At 35.8% G+C, this 20030-nt stretch overlaps 1 pseudogene; it reads right to left on the reverse strand.

The window, feature by feature from the left end:
* Positions 1-19313, reverse strand: part of LOC149219161 (patatin-like protein 5) — a 122425-nt pseudogene extending 103112 nt beyond the window's left edge.
* Positions 19314-20030: the final 717 nt, after the last annotated feature.

Genomic DNA, 20030 nt, shown 5'->3' on the forward strand with positions numbered 1-20030 from the left:
TTAAAGGAGTTTGAAGATGCAGTGGTTCTCTTGGGTTTTGTTGTGATGCCTCCCTTTGATTTATTCATATGAACAAGAATCAGCCACTATGGTTCTATTATAGGTTGGTTATGCCTTGTATGCATATTTTGGCTATAGGGCTATTGAATAACTCTTAAACCCAATGGTTTTGTATCACATTTTTAAATCCTCCACTGTGTTTGTTTATAAAGGGATTATTATCCCGTAAGGCGATCATGAACAGGGTTGAAGGAAGCACCTTTTTTTGGAAAGAGAAAAGAAATAGGCACTATGGGTCGGCAAGTCTAATTTGGGCCTGCATCAAAAGAAAAATTAATATACCCATAAATTTCATTTAAGGATTTGGTCTTTCTGAGAGGAATTGGACTTGAAACAAAAATTGAAGTTGAAGAAGACATAATGGATGTAATTTGGGATACTATTGGTTGTATTTGTAGAAATACAAGATTCATCTTCTTGTAGACTAATTCTTGGAGTTTCTTTTTGCATATGTTGATTGCACTACCATTCTTTTTCCATCAAAAATCACATTAAAACTTTTCATTTTGTGGATTACATAGTCTATAAGTGTTTGTCTCCCTAAAATTGCTCATAAAAACTCATTTCACATTTTTATTATCTATTTTCTTTATTTTTTCAGTAGGAACATGAACATAAATAATACAACCAAAGGCTATTAAATGAGAAACAACAATTTTTCTTTCATTCCATGCCTGGTATGGAGTTATTTTTTGCATGCTTCATGTTGGACATATATTAAGAAAATAAACAAATGCAGTGATGGATTCATCCCAAAACGTGTTTTGATGACACTTAATTTTTTAACATGCTCTTAGTTATCTCAACAATTGTCATTTTCTTGCATTCTACCGAACCATTCTATTGAGGAGTAATACTATATGTCAATTTCCTTTGAATATCATTCTTTTTTAAATTATCATTTAGAAGTAAATTATCCCCCTCTATTTGTTTATAATGTCTTTAAGACCTAAACACTTTGCTTCTCAACATCTTTAAATTGTTGAATGATAACAATGCAATCAAAATATTCTTAAAGATATACACCCATGTTATTCTACTAAAATCACCCACAATAATAATAATATTTTTTTTGACAAAATTTGCATTTGACCACTTATATCTACACGTACTAGCTCTAGTGGTTTTAATTTTTCCTTTCCAAGATTTTTCAGCTAAAAAGGAGTCTTTATGTTTCTTACTAAGAATACATCATTCACAAATGTTTGGTAATTTAATTGATCTTAAATTACTTGCATAAATTATTGACCAAGGCTAGTAAGTTGATGAAGTGTAAGTGTATTGTTTGTACTAAAAGTCTTTTGTTATTCACACAAATTCTAAATTAAATTGAGTTATTGAAATATAAATTCTAAATTAATTCCTAGAAAATGAAATGATCACACTCTTTTACTAAAAACTAGTTATGGAAAATCTCACACTCTGCTTTGAAAGAAAATCTCACAACTCTACATATAAGTAAATCAATCCCACACTTGTTGTAAATGAAAATTAATTACACTCTTCACCTCAATTATATACATACTCAATTTCAAAAGGAAAGGATATTATTAATCTCATCACACGTGTAAAAATAGCATTCACAATTGTTTGAAATCAAAATGAAATAAATATTTTCTTAAATACACCCACACTTACTTGAATTATAAATAAAACATGCTTGAAGTGTAACATCTAATTCTGCAAATAAATCCTCTATTATATAAAGAAAATAAATTTATGTCTAAGTATAAAATCATATCATTGTTATCATTGCTGCTAAGCTTAATTCATGTGCATCCAAAACTTATAAACAGAAGAAATAATTCGTAAAACAATTTTAGTTCAAATCTGAAAGAAATTAAAAATGTAACTACTCAATCAACAGGTAGAAAGCTTATGAAATTATATGGAAATTCTATCTACTAAAAAACAAACAAGAATCCTTACCGCTCGAGGGGGCCCTCCACAAGAAGTAGGTAATCATGCTATCGATCAAACAATCAACCATGCATGGAAATGAAAAGTTCTTTAATAAATTGAACATTTAAAAACAGAGTTTAAATCTTCATTTTCGTGTACTTCTTAACCATTTAATTTCTGTCGAGAGGTTTATTTATAAATCTCATAGCATTAATTGTTCAGAGCTCTACGCGTAATCCTTGTCAACATAATACTAATTTTAATTTGAAAAGATAATGTAGCATAATTCGCTCATGATTTTATTTATCAGTTACAGTGGTTGACTTTATCTTTGACTGCATCATCAGGACATTCTTCCGTCCATCTGGTTCATGAGAATGGGAGGAAATCGTTTAGTGTATCAATTTCCACCTATCCATATATTTCACTTCCCAGTTGGCACCTTGGAACGTGTCAAACCACAAACTTGGTTGTAGAATCATTGCAATTCGGTAGACGAAGCAAATATTAGACTAAATAATAAATAACATTATCAATTTATGATATACAATACAATCATATACCTTCCATGTCATAATCTTGCATTTTGATGCCCATTGTGTGAGTATGGAGGTTAAAAAGAAATAAAGAGAGTGAAACAGGGTGTAAAAAAGAAGCAATTATGAGGCTCAACATTCCCCCACATGGAATTCATTGCATGTCCTCATGAAAAAATTCCAACACTGATGAACCTTGCCTGTTACTGAACCCCTTCATGAACTTGAGCTAAAACATCTAGATTTGTCTTCTTTTCTTTTTTCCTAGTGACTGAAATCCTTGGTTTCTTCATTAGAATCTTATACTTCAAACTTATGACTTTTCTCTTAAGGGAATTTTTCTTTTCCTTTAGCTTTTTATTCTTATCATATCACAGAGAAAGATGTAAGAGAATGTTTTCATTTTTAGTCCTCTGTATTTCATTCTGCACTTTCAATGTTTCATGTTCCTGTTTTAAGTGTTTGTTTAGTGTCTCCAATTTAGAATTTTCTTTTTTGAGAGTATTTACAATTGGAGGTTCTTGTGGACCATCAAACTGCATTCCTTTTTCTTGATTTGAGGATGCAGTGGCATTTTTCTGTAGCTTTCTTCTCCAAAGACTCTATATAATCATATATCTCTTGTTGAACTGGGTCAATTCCAAGTGTTCTTCTTACTGTATTAGAAATTGGTGATGAAATTGGTGATAAAATTGGTGATGGAACTATAGGTGATGGAATCTTTAGTTCTTCATCTTCCTCCAGATTAACAAACTCTACAGATTGTCGAGATGATTCCTTTGTTGATTTGTTGAGTCTTGCACTTCTCCTGATAATAGATGAGGCTTTAGTAAGAGGAGTTTTCTTTTGAACTTTTGTTTGTTCAGTCTTTTCCTGTTCTATTTCCTCTTATTTCTTTCTAGACATACTTTCTTCCTTATCATTGGTTTTTCTTCTTCTAATATTCTTCTTCTTAAGATTTTCTAATACATCAGCAAGAGGAGTTTCATCTTCTGAGGGTTGCTCTGGTTGTAGAGGTAGGTCATCTTTAGGGTTTAGAGATAGATTTCTTCTACTTATTTTTATTTTGTTGTTGGGTTCTTCTTGTTCTATCTCTTTAAAATGATTCCTGACTAGAAAACTTTCCCAATCATATCTTATACTTTTGAGGTGGGCTTGAATTAACATTTTTATCAGACCATGATGATACATATTATTCTCAATAGACTGTATTTTCCTTTGAGTATTACCAGTCATTTTCTTTAGACTATTGCGTAAGAAATAAGGTAGATTAATTTCATTACCCTCAAGAAAGTGCATTATCAAATGTATATGATAGAAGAACATACAACTGAACCTACCTTCACAAGTAATGAATTTGTGTATAATCAACAGTAACTTTCTCTATTTTCTTTTAAGAGCTCTACTTGAGATGCCTTTCTTAAAAATTGAATTATCTATAGCTCTTTTTTTAGGGAATGTCTTCGATTCATTTCCTTAGATTCCTCTATTTGTGAACCATCTCTCACCGACCTAAGGTAATCCAGTTGCTTATGCTATGAAAGATTTTGTCACCACTATTTTAATATCCCCAATTTCTGCTTCCACTCCATCAAACGCTGCAACAAAATACTTGATCACCTCTCTGTCATAGTTGTCGAATCTTTGTATAAATTCCAACCATTTTTCCTGCTGCAGCATCTGTTTGACTTGTGGATATCCTTCCATGAATTTCTTCCCATCCAGATTTATCCTCACAATAAGCCCCATGTTGGCGAAGTTTTAACCTGAAATCGCTTCCTTTGAGAGGGTTATGGAGTGCAAATGGTTTTGGAGGTCTAAGTATGGATGAGAGTGATATCATTTAATGGAAATGAGTGAAAAGGTTTTTGGGAAAATGGAATATGAATGAGAGTGGAATCATCAATGAAACAGGGTTTATGGAGTGGAGTATCTGTGTGATGATGAATTATGAATGGGCTTACGACCAACTTCCTTTATAGGACATAGTATTTATAACTCAAATCGAAGTTGAAATAGTAATGATTATTTTGAATGGCAGTAGCAACATCTATCTTATTTTATAATCTAATGTTTTTTTACCTTTATTATTTAATATAATATTTAAATACCTTTAAATTAATTCTTTTATTAACCTTTGTGAATTTTTCTTGGATGTCTTCAGTTACAGGCTTGATCATTCTTTTCTTCCAAAGTCTTCAATTACTGCAAAATTTTATTAAAGCTAAAGATTCTCAACAATTATGTAGCTACTTATTTTGGAAAGGAAAAGAGGGTTACAAATAAAATGGGATTAGAAAAGGGTTTAAAAAGAAAATATAGGGTGCCAAGAATACCTGGTTTTCATCCTAAATTTTTTGTATAAACATGGAAATATTGTTGGTTTTCATGTTTATACAGTTTTATTTTTATTTTTTATTTATTTTATATTTTTATTTTTAGAAAAAGAAATCTTTTCAAATCAAGTTGGAGAGGAAGGGAAATACTTCCTAACCATCTGCAAATCAATATTGTCTTGCAGATTTTTAACAAATTCTTCTTTTGTTAATGGCTTGTGATAAATTCTCAATCGATGACCATCTACAAGGTTGCTCTTTCTTCATCAATGGTTCTGATCTTGGCTGCACCATTATCAAAGACAATTTCAATCTCCTGAGGCCGAAGCCAATGAGTTTGAAATTTTCCTTGAAAATATTTAAACTTTAATTCAAAAAGTAATGGTCAATCTCCTTGCTGAAATTTCCTTTCTTTATGTACTTGTCATGCCACCTAGATCTTTGTTGTTGAACTATGTTGGTTCTTTGAATATCATTTTGTCTTATCTCATCTAGTTCATTCAGTTGCTCTATTCTTTGTTTCTGTGCTTTAGATAGATCAAGACCTAATTTAATTATTGTCTTAAAAGTCCTTACATGGAACTCAATAGGAAACAAGACTTGCTTCCCATAAAAAAGTTCATAGGGAATATTTCTCGTGGTATTTCTCCATGTGGTACGGTATGCCCATAAAGCTTCTGGAAGCTTTTCTTCTCAGTCTCTTCTATGAAGATGCATAGTCTTGGTAAGAATTGCTTTAATTAATTTATTGGTGGATTCCACTTGTCCATTTTTGTGGATGATATATAGAGTGTACTTTCGATGTTTGATTTTGTGTTCCTCCATTATCTTATGTACCAACTTGGATGTAAATTGAGTACCTTGATCTATCACAATTTCCCTTGGGACACCAAAACAAGTAAAAATATCCTCAAAAAGAAATGAAACTACAACATTTTCAGTAGCAAAAGAGAGTTGTTTAACCTCTACCCATTTTGTAACATAATCAGTGAAAACAAGAATGTAGCTTTTTGTCTTGATGGTTGATTGATTTGACCAACAAAATCCAGAGCCCATTTATCAAAAGGTTCAATGAGTACCTGAGGTTGTAGAGGCATTTCATCTAAAGGAACAAGTTTCCACATTCTTTGACAACTATCACATCTCTTAACATATTCTTTGTTATCCTTAAAAAGGGAAGGGCAATAATATCCTAAGAGGAGGACTTTGTAAGTAGTTCTTTTATTAGCGAAGTGTCCTCCACATGGTTCATCATGACAATCCTTTAATATCTCTGGTACTTCATCTTCTTTGACACATCTTTGAATGATCAGATCTGGCCTTGTTTTGTACAATTCTCCATTTATCCATGAGTAAGATGAAATAATTTGAATTGCCTTTCTTTTCTCTCAAGGGGAAAATATAATGGTAACTTCCATGTAGCCTAATAATTAGCAATATCTACAAACCAAGAAGATTTAATAGATACTACAAAAATATATTCATCAGGAAAATTATCTTCTACAAGTACATCATTATTATCATTTTGAATCCTAGATAAAAAGTCAACAATTGTATTTTGTTTTCCAGGTCGATCCAAAATAGTAATATTGAATTCTTGTAACAACAATAACCATCTTGTAATTCTTCCATTAGTGATTGGTTTATTCATTAAGTACCTAATTGCAGAATGATCTGTATGTACAAAGGTTTCATAACTAGTGATGTAATGTCTGAATTTATTAATGGCATGAACAACAACTAAAAACTCATCCGTGATAGTATAATTTAACTCTGCAGGAGTCAAATTTTTACTGGTATAGTAAATGGCATAAGGAGTTACATCCTTTTTTCCTAATACAACTCCTAATGTTGTATCTGAAGCATCTGTTGAAATATGAAAAGGTAATTTCCAGTTTGGTCCTCTTAGAATAGGTTCTTCAGAAATATTTTCTTTCAATATGTTGACAGTGCTGGACCTGCCAACATGTCAGGGGATCTCCCCGGTAAGAAGTCCCAACCAGACCTCAGACTGTTTGGTGTAGGAATCCCAGCAGTGGGCCGTACAGTATCACCTTGAACATGGTGGCACACAGAGGCAAGTAAGATGTCCATGTTGGTAGCAAGGGTGTGACATATGCAGCAAGTCAAAGAAGGTGCATGAGCAGTTCTAACACATGGAGGGTGATATGGGTGCACCCATTGGAAACCTGTGAAAGCACGCGGCTAAGAAGGGAACACAAGAGCAAAGATGCATCACAAACTAGAAAGAAAGTACGCCGATGATCCAAAGTGATGGTTAAACCAATAGCACATTTCAACAAGATTCATACATACTTATAGAGAAAAAGTCCATACATGCATGCGTAGACAAACAGATACATATATCATTAGAGTAAACAAGTTAGCTCAAATACAATAACAACGTATGCATGAAATGTGTTGGCTCTGTTATATTAAGAAGTGAAAGTTTCAATCATACAATAAAACCATGACCAACCACTAGTCTCGATAGCAGAACGTTACAATCACTGCCACCTACTCCTCCAAAGAGATATACCAGCTCTACATAGTGGAGAAGCGAAGGCTCATTAGAATACTCTGCAAGCTTTCTCTAAGATACTCCTATCGGAAGCTTGGCTGACCAAAAGCCTCTACAATGAGTTATGAGGGACTATATATAGCAAAGGGTGGGGTGACCCTTGAAATTCCCCTTTGTGACTGTCCATCTACCATCATGACTTTTCAACTACTCTATAACTATTACATTCAACTATCGACACTTGAAATTCCACTTGATAAGACGCTACATACAATATGCACATGTACTCATGTGAGACAAAAATAGGCTTGAGCAAGACATGCAAGACATCACTATGACTCAAAAAACCCTAGGAAGACTAGCTCTTCGACATCCTCATGATGGTTGATGGTGGCGAATTGATGCCAAGCCTGGTAGTCTGTGATTGTGTCTGTTTACTTTGTGGTGACATCTTTTTGGAAATGAACTCTTTCCTCTCTTAAATTTAGGTACACTAATCTGGTGCCTTAGTCCAACTCGTTTGATATCATGCCATCATTGTCTTAAGTGCGGCCAGACCAGCGACATACTGATGCATGATGTTTGCACTAATCGCTAATTCTGCACTGGTGGCTATAAGCATCAACTCGTCAAAGTACAATTCAAGCTCCAGTTAGACTTGTGCCCCTTTATTTGCCTCGGTGAGTGTGCCAATATATCGGATCGCATGTGCACGCACAACAACATCCATGCTTCTGAATACCCATGCATGGGAAGCCTGCAAACTAGTGATGAGCTGTGGGAGTTCTTCATAGTTCTGGATCTGACTCCAGATATGTTCCTTCAGCTTGACCGCTCTGGGCTTCATCATCTTGGGCAAGTGTAACAGGGCTCCCTTGTATCTCATTGTCCATTTTTGCATATAGTCAACAATAGTGTGCAAGTTTGACAAGATACGTGCTCTCTTATCACATCGCTCCTGCCAACCATTGAGATGGACAACTACCTTATGCATGGAACCAAACTTAGAATATAATGCTCACATAACTGCCTCAGGGGACAATACTTCATCTAGTATCGTTGCCTTCAGCTCTGCTTGGGCAGATTCTGTAACCAGTTCTCCTCCTTGCTTGGTTGTTCATAACTCCTTAGCCATCCACTCGTTCTCAGCTATCAAGAAGAGAACATTCAAGCTAGTGGCTTCGGCATATGCTCTGGTAGCATCAGCCAATGCTAATGGATGCTTGTGCACGTTAGATATGATCACTAGTTCCTCAAATTGTGCAAGAGATGTGTTATCATCCGGAGTAGACACTCTCCGCGATTGCAGAACTCTATGTTGCGACTCGTCGAATGATATGTTGTGCATCTCTTCTTCCGGATTGTCTCCATGGATCTTAGTGTCTCCTTGGTCGCTTGGGACTTGCTCCGCTTCCGGATCCAATGAATTTGGTAGGTCAACCTCTTGGTGGTAAGGCATGAGGTTGATCTATTTCTCTAACTTTGGTTTCTCCATCTCCGTATCCATCTACTCAAGTACTCATTTGATCTCTTGAGTGAAGTCCTGCTTCTACAACTGCTCACCCTGTCTTCTTTGTGTCAGTTATTCGGATCAATCTACTACCTGTAGGAGCTCAATTTCATCTTTCTGTACATGTTTCGCCCCCTGTTGTAGCTGTCCTTGTTGTGCTTCATTCTCCTATATGCACAGCTCCTATTCCTTCCATAGTTTCTCATTCATCTCATGCAACTCCTTCACTATTTCCTCCATCCTTTGTTTTTCTCTCTGCCTTTGTGTGTCCCTCCTGTCACGTTGTTGCCTCTTTGCCTCTATTGCCAAAGATTCCTTCTACATAAGTGGGTCTGCTATGAACTTGTAGCTTTGTTTTGCCTTCATGTTCTATATTGTCTTTATAGAGAGAATTTTTTAAGACAATAATTTTGAGACACCCGCTTAAAGACAATATGTAAGACAATACACAAGTTTCTTTTTGTCTTAAGTTAAGACAATTGACTCAAATATTGTCTTAAAACCCCCTACATGTAAAAGTGATGTATGTTTATTTTTTAACCAAAAAAAATAAAATCTTTTACTAATGTTGTATGTGGAAAAATAAGAGAACTACACAAATAAAACTTCATAATATCCTTTGCAGGAAAAAATGGATGATTATTGTCATTTGGAGTGGTTAACATGGCCATGATCAATCCTCTCGTGCTCATTCTAGCAATTATGTCGAAATAATCAACTATACTCATGCATGGGCCATCCAATTCCTGTGATAGAACTTATAAGTCAATTTGGCAAGAAGGATGACATTTTAGGAAAAGGGAGCCATCATAACATTTTATGAGTGGGGTAGATTAAAATCATTACTTGGAAATTTTCCTCCATGAATTTGAGGATAGCTGTTGGGATAATCCCACGAACTCCTTTTTTCCAATATGAAAAAAGCTATATATATTATCGTATTGGATCATGTACAAAACATAGACCTCATCCATCTGTATCATCATAGTACCTTCTGGGAGAGCAGATCTGCATCCCCCTTTAAAATAATCAGGATATAAAATAAACATAATATGAACGTATATGTCTAGCAAGCATCATGGATCAGATTAGAAGGGGTTTGTAAGGAGTAAAACATCCATCATTAATTCCAATGTGGAAGGACGAGGTCTTCCCCATTAACACCCATATCTTAAAAATCCATCGTTAGCAGGTTGACTATGTGACCAACATATACAAAGAAAAAGGATGTACAAAATGATGCAAAAACATAAGCATAAGAATTACCTAGGGAATGGAAATTCCCCAACATTTATAACATTTCCATCCAAAATTATATCAATGTGCATATATCGTGGGTTTTATTGAAGTCCCTTCCTTGATAATTCATCGGCTAGTTGATCGTGTTCTCTGCCTATGTGTTTAATGGAAGAGTTCCTGAAATGTGTCCATTGATTACCAATTCTCCTTAACCATACCAAAAGAATTGGTTGATTGATGTTTTCACACCCATTTACATGATCAGTGATAATCTTGGAATCCCCAAATATATGAATATCAGGAATATTGAGAAAATTTGTGAACCATAATAGACCCATTAAGGCCATTTCTTTTGCCCTAGTGTTTGTGTTGCTTCTCGCATTTCAGTGAATCCTGTATTGTAAATATTTGGATATGACTATCCAAAAGCCACAACCACATAATTTCCTTTGCGTCAAATTGTTGAAGAAACCCACCAGGTACTCCAGTTGAGGATTTGGTCGCTTCTGATGATATTTTATATTATTGGAATCTTGTATAGAAAATAGAGAGTGATATAATATAATATTCTCAAAAACCTGTATGAAGTCTTCAACTGAATTCTCAAAGATATGCTTGTTCTACCATTTCCATATGGCCCAAAATAGTAGTGAGGGAATGATCCTCCATGAGATCTTTTGCTTGCTCCACCACTCCATACAATCTGCAATACAAACAAAATGTTTATTAGGAAAACCAAAGTGAAGTGCTAGTTTAAACCATAACTGAATTGTAAGGAGGCATTTGAGAAATATATGACAGTTGCTTTCCTCCATTTTGCAGATAGAACATATACTAGGATTGTGCCACTATAGCTTTTGCAAGTTTTCCTAAGTGAGATTTTTTTTATGATATACCAACGAGGAGAACAAGAGGATTTTGATGGGAATATTGGTCTTCCAGTAAGCGTATAATATAGGATTTTCAACATACTATGGCTCCCTGCCACATAGGGTGTTATATATATCAGCAACCATGATGTTCCCCACCTTCATCTTCCCCGTCCATACATGTTTGTCACGTTGACCCTCCCTACATATACCCAATACTTTCATGCCGCACAAATATAGTTCCAATCCAGCGTCGATGGCCCATCCAGTCCCATATCTTGAGCAAATTTCCATACAGGATAAAGTCCCCACCATGTGGATATAACTTGATTCCATAAATATATACTGCACCCATTTAAACACTGAATGAGCACCTCTCATCTGTTACACTCCATGCCTTCACCCAGAATATGATCAACACCTATGAGGATCATGTGACCCGTCCCCATAGACCTGGCAAGATAATGTAAGAATACTTTAGCAATCTTTTGGAAACTAAGCCATATAGCTGAGATAGTTGGGGTGCCAATACAATCTTTCTGATAGCAGTACAAAAAATCATGATCCTTTAGGTATTTGTGTCCGAGTACCATACTCCATATACCGGTTCCAAATAAACCCACCATAAATATTTCTTCAGCAAAGAACATCCAAAATGTCAAAGATTCATAATACCCCAGCCCCGCAAATTCTTTGGACATGTAATGTGGGACATCTTAACCAAATGATATTTATTTTGTCCATTGCACCCCACCCATATGAAATTGGCCATAATGTGATTAAGACTGTAAATAATGGATTGGGGAATATGAAATAGGTGAGCCCAGTATACCCCCAACTGCGTGAGGACAACCTGTGTAAGGATAGTGCGACCTCCTAGAGACAAGCATCTAAATTTCCATCCATAAATCCTTTTGTAGAAGCAGTCTACAAGCCACTGCCAGTCAACAATCCTGTAGCTACATCGTTTTATGTTGTATCCAAGATAATTCATACCATATTTCATTGGCTCTGCCTCTATTCCAAATAGGCATTTTATATAATCAATAACCTCCATATCGCACATACCATGATAAACAATTGACTTCTGCAAATTCATATATAAGCCAGTGGCGTTAGAAAATTTATTAAAAATATGAAAGAGAGTTAGCCATGCAAAAAAATTTAACATACCCATGATAAGCACATCATAGACGAAGAAACTGTGTGATATTTTGATGTTTTTCCCTAAGGAAAATGCCTAGAACTAACCATCCACCACCACATTATTGATGTGCATGCTCAGACCATCCATCACCAGGATAAATAAGAGTGGAGAAAGTGAGCAACCTTTTCGAAGTCCCCGGCCAGCCTAGAAGAAGTTTGTTGGATATCCATTGATGATCACTACATAATTTACATTTGTCACACATGCCATTATCCAAGCCATGCATTATAATCATTTTGCCATCGGTTGGTGATAGATTCCTGTAAGTAGTAGCCAATGCCTGGAAGTTGAATTTGGGCCTTTGTCTTTATCTTTGTGGCGGCCATGAGATGTTGATCCATTCTTGTCAATCCACATTTTCCAGTCAGTTAGGGTTTGGTGTGATGGTGTATCCCCAAATAGGTTCTCATGATTTTGTGCAGGTAATGCCCAAATTATTTGGGGCCACTCAGATAATTTATTGTGGATTTCAACAAATCTCTGTAATAATTCATTTTCTATTGACTCAATATTGATGTTGTTGTTGAAAAAAAAACAAATATAAACAATATATGTTGATTTTTTAACCAAACAAAAAAATATCTTTTACTGACATTGTCTGTGGAAAAATAAGAGGAGAATTATTTGTTGGAAATAATAATCCCAACCACCAGTTTAAAAACACTAAAAAACACCATGCTTTCCTAGTCAACTACTGTACGTTTGTGATTATAATCCCAACCACCGTCTTAAAAACACTAACAAACACCATGCTTGCCCAGTCAACTACTACAGAGTTGCGATTTTGTTTGTAGGCGGAAGGACTCAAGTCTGGGCAGAAGTCAACTATTGTAGGGTTGTGATTTTGTTTGCAGGTGTAAGGACTAAAGTCTAGGAAGAAGTACATCGCTAACCATTCTGCAACACAACAGAAAAGCTAGGGCACTTATGAAGTTTAGTAATAAGTATGGGCAAGCATTCACTCTGTGACTATTGCCCACATTCCACAACACCTGTAAATTCAGAAAACCATTTAATATGTAAAATCACCCATGCTGTGTATTAAATATTTTCTCTGTCATGTATTAATGTCAAACTTGTATGTTGAGATAAATATGAAGGTAAAAGTCATTTGCATTGTTGGGCAAGTTAGAGAGAGCGAGAGGGTGAAATTCTGTGAGGTAGTGAGGAGAAAATCGTGGATGAAATACTGGTGGGTGCGTCAAAACTATTTTTACGAAGTTTTATAGACATTTACTCTGCAACCCTAGTGATGTGTAAATCACAGTAAGTCTTTTTTGTTTTTCACTTGGATATGTAGCCTCCATTTATCACGTGAATGTATTTTCCTATGTTTTGAAATATAATACAAAGTATGTTATGTTGCGATGTGGTCTTAAACTTTCATGAATAAATTTACCGCAACCTTTTTGTTTCTACTTTTTTTTGCCTTGAGTTATTTCCTGTGTATTATTTAAGCGCGATATCCTTGCCACAAAATAAGACTTACCTTGCCACAACTAAATTATGAGCCGGACTCCTCTCCTCTTCCCCTACGAAATTTATTTTTCTAACATGGTACCAAAGTAGGTTAAACTCTGTTCGTGTAAAAACAAGCATTTATACTAGGAGTCAAAAAATTATTTTGAGGGAATTTTTTTTTTTTCCTTTGGAGCATATTGACCAGTAGGTATAAAGTTTTTTTTCTCACTTAGAAATGGAAACATCAAGAACGAGCCTGATTAATCCGCAGATACCTTAGTTTAATGGCAAAAATTATGACTGTTGGGCTATTACAATGAAGGCCTTGTTTTCTTCTCAAGACATTTCGTATTTGGCGGAGAATGGTTTTCAAGAACTACCAGATGCAGCAGCATAAAATGACTTGTCTCAAGCAGAAATGGATTTGTATAGGGACAATAGGAAGAAGGATGAAAATCCCTCTTCTACATTTTTCAAGCAGTTCATGAAAGTATTTTGCAAAGGGTTGCAGTAGCAACGAATTCCAAGCAAGCATGGGGCACCCTCCAGACAGACTACCAAGGCATGGCAAAAGTCAAGAAAATAAAACTGCAAATGTTGAGAAGATACTTTGAAACACTTTGTATGAAAGAGTCTAAGAATGTGGACTCATTTTTTACACATGTAATTGGGTTGGTTACTCAAATCAGGTCTCATGGTGAGACACTTAAACAAAGAAGAATAGTTGAGAAATTTTTGAAAAGGTTTCCAGCAAGGTTTAATTCCATTGTTGTGTCCATAGAAGAGACAAAGGATCTCTCACAGTTCTCAGTGGATGAGCTTCATGCATCACTAATTTCTCATGAACATAGACTGAAGAGAGCAAAAAGCTCCTCATTAGAGCATTTCTTTAAGACACAAGTTTCATTTGGTCAAGGTAGAGGTAGAGGAAGATCATACGCTAGAGGAAGAGGAAGAAGCCCATAGAGAGGTGGAAGAAGCAGCCCTTCACGCTCAAGTGGAAGGGGCAGCAATCAAATTCCAAGTCACGGCCCAAGACAAAATCAAGCACAAGGTCAGAGGTATGATAAATCTCAAGTTCAATGTCATTATTGTAAGAAGTATGGGCATTATGCAAATGAATTTAGGAAGTAGCAATATGAAATTAGTAACAAACCAAGTGTAAATTTCACAGAAGAAAATCATAACCATGATAGCATGTTTTTAGCTTGTAATGTAGCACAAGAAAAACAAAGTGATATATGGTATCTAGATTCAAGGTGTAGCAACCACATCTCAGGGAACATAGAAATGTTTTCAAATCTAGATGAATGTGTGAAATCTAAAGTGACATTAGGGACTGATAACAAAGTCTCTGTCATGGGAAAAGGAAGAGTTTATATCCTAGCAAAGAAGGGGGAGAAGTACATCTTAGATGTTTACTTTGTCCCCGGTCTAAAACATAACCTCACAAGCATTGGACAACTCATGCAAAAGGGCTACATCGTCTTCTTCAAAAATGATGTGTGCACGATTTTGGATAGGCCTCCAAGAAGACAACTGATTGCAAAGGTTCATATGACAAATAATAGAATGTTTCCCCTAAAGATAAGATCATAATTGAAAGAAGAATGTGAACAAGCAAAACTATCAATGAGCTCACAAGAGTATGGAATAAAAGATGCAGTTGTCACACAAGTAAACTATCAAGTAGAGGTCAAAGATGAAAATTGGTTATGGCATTTGAGATTTGGACATCTCAACTTTGGAGGTTTGAATTTGCTACATAGGAAAGGCATGGTGAAGGGATTACCACTCATAGATAAACCAGACAACCTATGTGAAGGATGTATCTTGGGCAAACAACATAGACATACATTTTCAGCAAGAAAGTCAGTAAGGGCAAAGGCACCTTTGTATATTTTCCACTCAGATTTATGTGGACCAATGCAAACGCCATCAATTGGTGGCAGTCACTATCTATTGACCTTCATAGATGACAACACAAGGAAGACATGGGTCTATCTCCTAAAATAGAAAAGTGAAGTGTTTGAGTGATTTCACCAATGCAAAACTCTTGTTGAGAAGAAAAGTGGAAACTACATTAAAGTCCTCAGGACAGACAGAGGTTGCGAATACATCTCAGATGATTTCCTTCGATTTTGCAGGGAGCATGGAATTCACAAGTAATTTACAACAAGGTATAAACTTCAGCAAAATGGTGTCGCAGAAAGGAAGAATATGACCATTATGGAAATGGCAAGGAGTATGTTGAAGGAAAAGAAACTTCCAAATGATTATTGGGTTGAAATTGTCGCTTGTGCAACATATATCATGAATAGGTGTCCAACTAAAAGTGTGAGGAAAATTGTTCCTCAAGAGGCATGGAGTGGAAGAAAGCATAGTGTCACTCATATGAGAGTCTTTGGATGTGTGGCTTATGCACATGTCCCGGATGTGTTGAGGAATAAGTTGGACAACAAGGGGGGAAATGCATATTTGTTGGATATAGTGATGAATCCAAGGCATACAAGCTCTACAATCCATCAACCAAGAAGGTCATAATCAACAAGGTGTGTATTTCATATAAGATGAAGCGTGGGATGGAATTTTACAGAAGACAATCAATGTCAAAGCATGTATACCACATGAGGATAAAGAGGAATTGACAGCAGCAAGCAATTCCTCAACTGTGACTCCCTCTACTCTATTCAAACGCAACAAAGCAGGCGTCAAGGAATAATAGGATAATGTCATGTGGTCAAGAAAGTGCTTCTCCAAGTATGCTGCAAAGCAGAACACCAAGTGACATGTCAAGCCCATCTTCAGCAAGCACAAAAAGACCAAAATTCAGAAATTTAAATGAAATTTATGAGCAAGATAAAATTGATAGAAGCGTTGGTCTGAATTCTTTATTTGCATTATTTTGTCATGTAGATGACCCAATCCATTTTGAAGATGCAGTCAAAGAAGAAAAAATGGTTGTGGTAATGGAGGAAGAAATAGAAACAATAGAAAAGAATGACACATGGGAGTTAGTGAACCCTCCGCAAGGAAAAGAAGTCATTGGAGTGAAGTGGTTCTATTAGACCATGAGCAACCTTGAGGGAAAGATTGAAAAGGAACAAAGCAAGGCTAGTTGTCAAAGGATACAAGCAGCAACATGGAAGATATTATTTGGAGACATTTGCACCAGTCGCGAGGATGGAGACAGTGCACACAGTTGTGGCGATTGTCGCGCAACATAAATGGAATGTGTATCAAATGGACGTAAAATCAGTGTTCTTAAATGGAGTGCTGAAAGGGGAAGTGTATATTGCGCAACTACCTGGTTATGAGGTAGAAGGCCAAAAAGACAAATTGTATCATTTGAGGAAAACTCTTTATGGGCTAAAGCAAGCACTGCGTGCATGGAAGAGTAGGATAGATCCTTACTTTTTGGACAATGGTTTTGACAAATGTGATGGTGAGCCTACTCTCTACATCAAAGAGAGTGATGGTAAGATTCTTATTATCGTCTTATAAGTAGATGATTTGATTTTTACTAGCAGTGATCATTTCCTCATCGTTGATTTCAAAGAAGTCATGAAGAGTGAATTTGAAATGATTAACTTGGGGTTGTTAAGGTATTTTTTGGGCATAGAAGTAAAGCAAATAGAAAATGACATTTTTATCTCTCAAGGAAAGTAGGTAGTTGACATTTTGGAGAGGTTTAAGATGAAGAACAACAAGCCCACTCCAACTCCAACTGTCATGGGGTTGAATTTGAGCAAAGAAGATTGCAACGTCAATTTCAATCTGACATTATACAAAAGTATGATAGGCAACTTGATGTATTTGACCGCCAGTAGGCTAGACATAATGTACGCAGTGAGTTTAGTGTCGAAGTTCATGGAGACACCCAAGGAAACACATTAGAAAGCAACAAAAATTATTCTAAGGTATGTCAATGGGACAAAACAATATGGCGTTTTGTACATTGCAACAAGTGATTTCAGGCTAGTTGGTTACACTAACAGTGATTGGGCAGGAAGTGTCAAGATCACATCAGGATATTTTTTCATTTAGGTTATGGAGCCATTTCACGGGCTACCAAGTAGTAGCTGATAGTTACATTGTCAATAGTAGAAGCTGAATATGTCGCTGCAACAACAACAACGTGTCAAGTAGTTTGGATGAGAAGGATGTTTAGGGATCTTCATCACGACCAAGGGGGAACGACAACTATTTTCTGCAACAACACTTCAGCAATTGCATTGTCAAATAATTCGTTTTTTTCACAATAGGACCAAGCATATTGATGCTAAATATCATTTTATTAGAGAATTGATTAACAATAATGAAATTGTGTTGTAGCACTGTAGGTCACAGGGACAATTTGCTGATATTTTCAAGAAGCCATTGGTACGTGAAAGTTTTGTTTATCTGAGAGACTGTTTGGGAATTGTCAATGGCAATAGTTGTGATTAAGGGGAGTGTTGGAAATAATAATCCCAACCACCGTCTTAAAACCACTGACAAACACCATGCTTGCCCAGTCAACTATCGCAGGGTTGCGATTTTGTTTGTAGGAGGAAACACTGAAGTCTAGGCAGAAGTACATCATTGACCATTCCGCAACACAACAGAGAAGTTAAGACACTTAATGAAGTTTGTTAAATAAGTATGGGCAAGCATTCATTCCACGAATGTTTCCCACACTCCACAACACTTGCAAGTTCAAAAAACCATTTATTATGTAAAATCACTCATGTTGTGTATTACATATTTTCTCTGTCATGTATTAATGTCAAATTTGTATGTTGAGATAAATATAAATGTAGAAGTCATTTGCATTGTTGGGCAAGTTAGAGAGAGCGAGAGGGTGAAACGCTGTAAAGTCGTGAGGAGAAAATAGTGGAGGAAATATTGGTATGCGTGAAAACCAATTTTAGGGAGTTTTACATACATTTACTCCACAACTGAGTGATGCTTAAATCACACTAAGTCTTTTGTGTTTTTCACTTGGAGCTACAACGTCCATTTATCACGCGAATGTATTTTCCTATATTTTGAAATATAATACAAAGTCTGTTATGTTGCGATGTAGCCTTAAACCTTCATGAGTTATTTCTTGTGTATTATTTAAAACTCTGTGGAGTAGCAATAGCCTTGTCATTTCTTGTGTATTATTTAAGACATTGTGTAGTTTCCATATCTTGTCGCAACATAATACTTACGTTGCACCAAATGAATTCTGAGGGAGAGCCATGAGAGCCAGACTCTCCTCTCCTCTCCTTTGCCCTGCGAAATTTATTTTTCTAACATTATCCAAATAAAACTTCGTAATAGCCTTTGCATGAAACAATGTACACTTCTTGTCATTTGGAACAGTTAACATCGCAGTGACCAATCCTCCCGTGCTCGTTCCAGCAATTATGTCGAAATAATCTGCTATACTCGCGCCTGGGCCGTCCAATTCATTTGACAGAACTTATAATTCAACTTGGCAAAGAAGGATGATATTAAAGAAAAAGTAAAGGCCATCATGAGATTTTACAAGTGGAGTAGATTGAAATCATTACCTGGAGTTTTTCCTCCAGGAATTCGAGGATAGCTGCTGGGATAATCCCACGAACCCCTCCTCCATCCATACTGAGAATTGTCATCATTTTGCCATCGGTTGGTGGCGGATTCGCGTAAGTAGTAGCCATGCTCTATACTCGAATTAAGCCTTCACCTCCAAAATTAATTTCGACCCCTTAACTTTAGAGATCAATGGATATACTAATATATCGATTGAATGAATGAATTGGAATGTTGCTCCTTTATGCTATATTTGAACGGAAAGGAAGCAGAAAATCTTTGTGACAGCCATGAGAAGTTGATCCATTCCCGTCAATCCACGTTATCAATAAGAACAATGGAAAAAAAGCTTACCAGTCAAATTCACTGTTTGGATAAAGCATTTTTGAATAAAGGTGTAAATAAGGTAGCTGGAATTATGGAGCTTAACAGTATAAGCAGGTTGAAATGTAATAAAAATCTAAATTTTGTAGTTAGAATTATGTAACTCAACAGTGTAAGTGGGTTGAAATGTAATAAAAATCTAAATTTTCTAGATAAAATTATGGAACTCAATAGTGTAAGTAAGTTGAAAGGTAATAAAAAAAACTACATTCAAATTATAAATATACTTCTTGTGTTAGTTGTTAGGTATTGGAGTTAGATCAGTGGAATCCCCTGCGTCGCGGAAGTGGTGATTAACGGCATCAATGGCTATCCGCAAATTCGATAACCCCTACCTCGACTTTGCTTTAAAGAAATTGACGTAATGGAGGAGTCCAAATGGTTAACGAACAAGCTGGGTGCCGTGGCGATCACAGAATCATTCATTAAAATATTTGCAGTTTGATTTCTGTATGTACGCA

Source organism: Pinus tabuliformis, chromosome Q (assembly GCF_031772625.1).
Source record: "Pinus tabuliformis cultivar Carrire ecotype Pingquan chromosome Q, CPIR1, whole genome shotgun sequence".
NCBI classification, from domain to species: Eukaryota; Viridiplantae; Streptophyta; class Pinopsida; order Pinales; family Pinaceae; genus Pinus; species Pinus tabuliformis.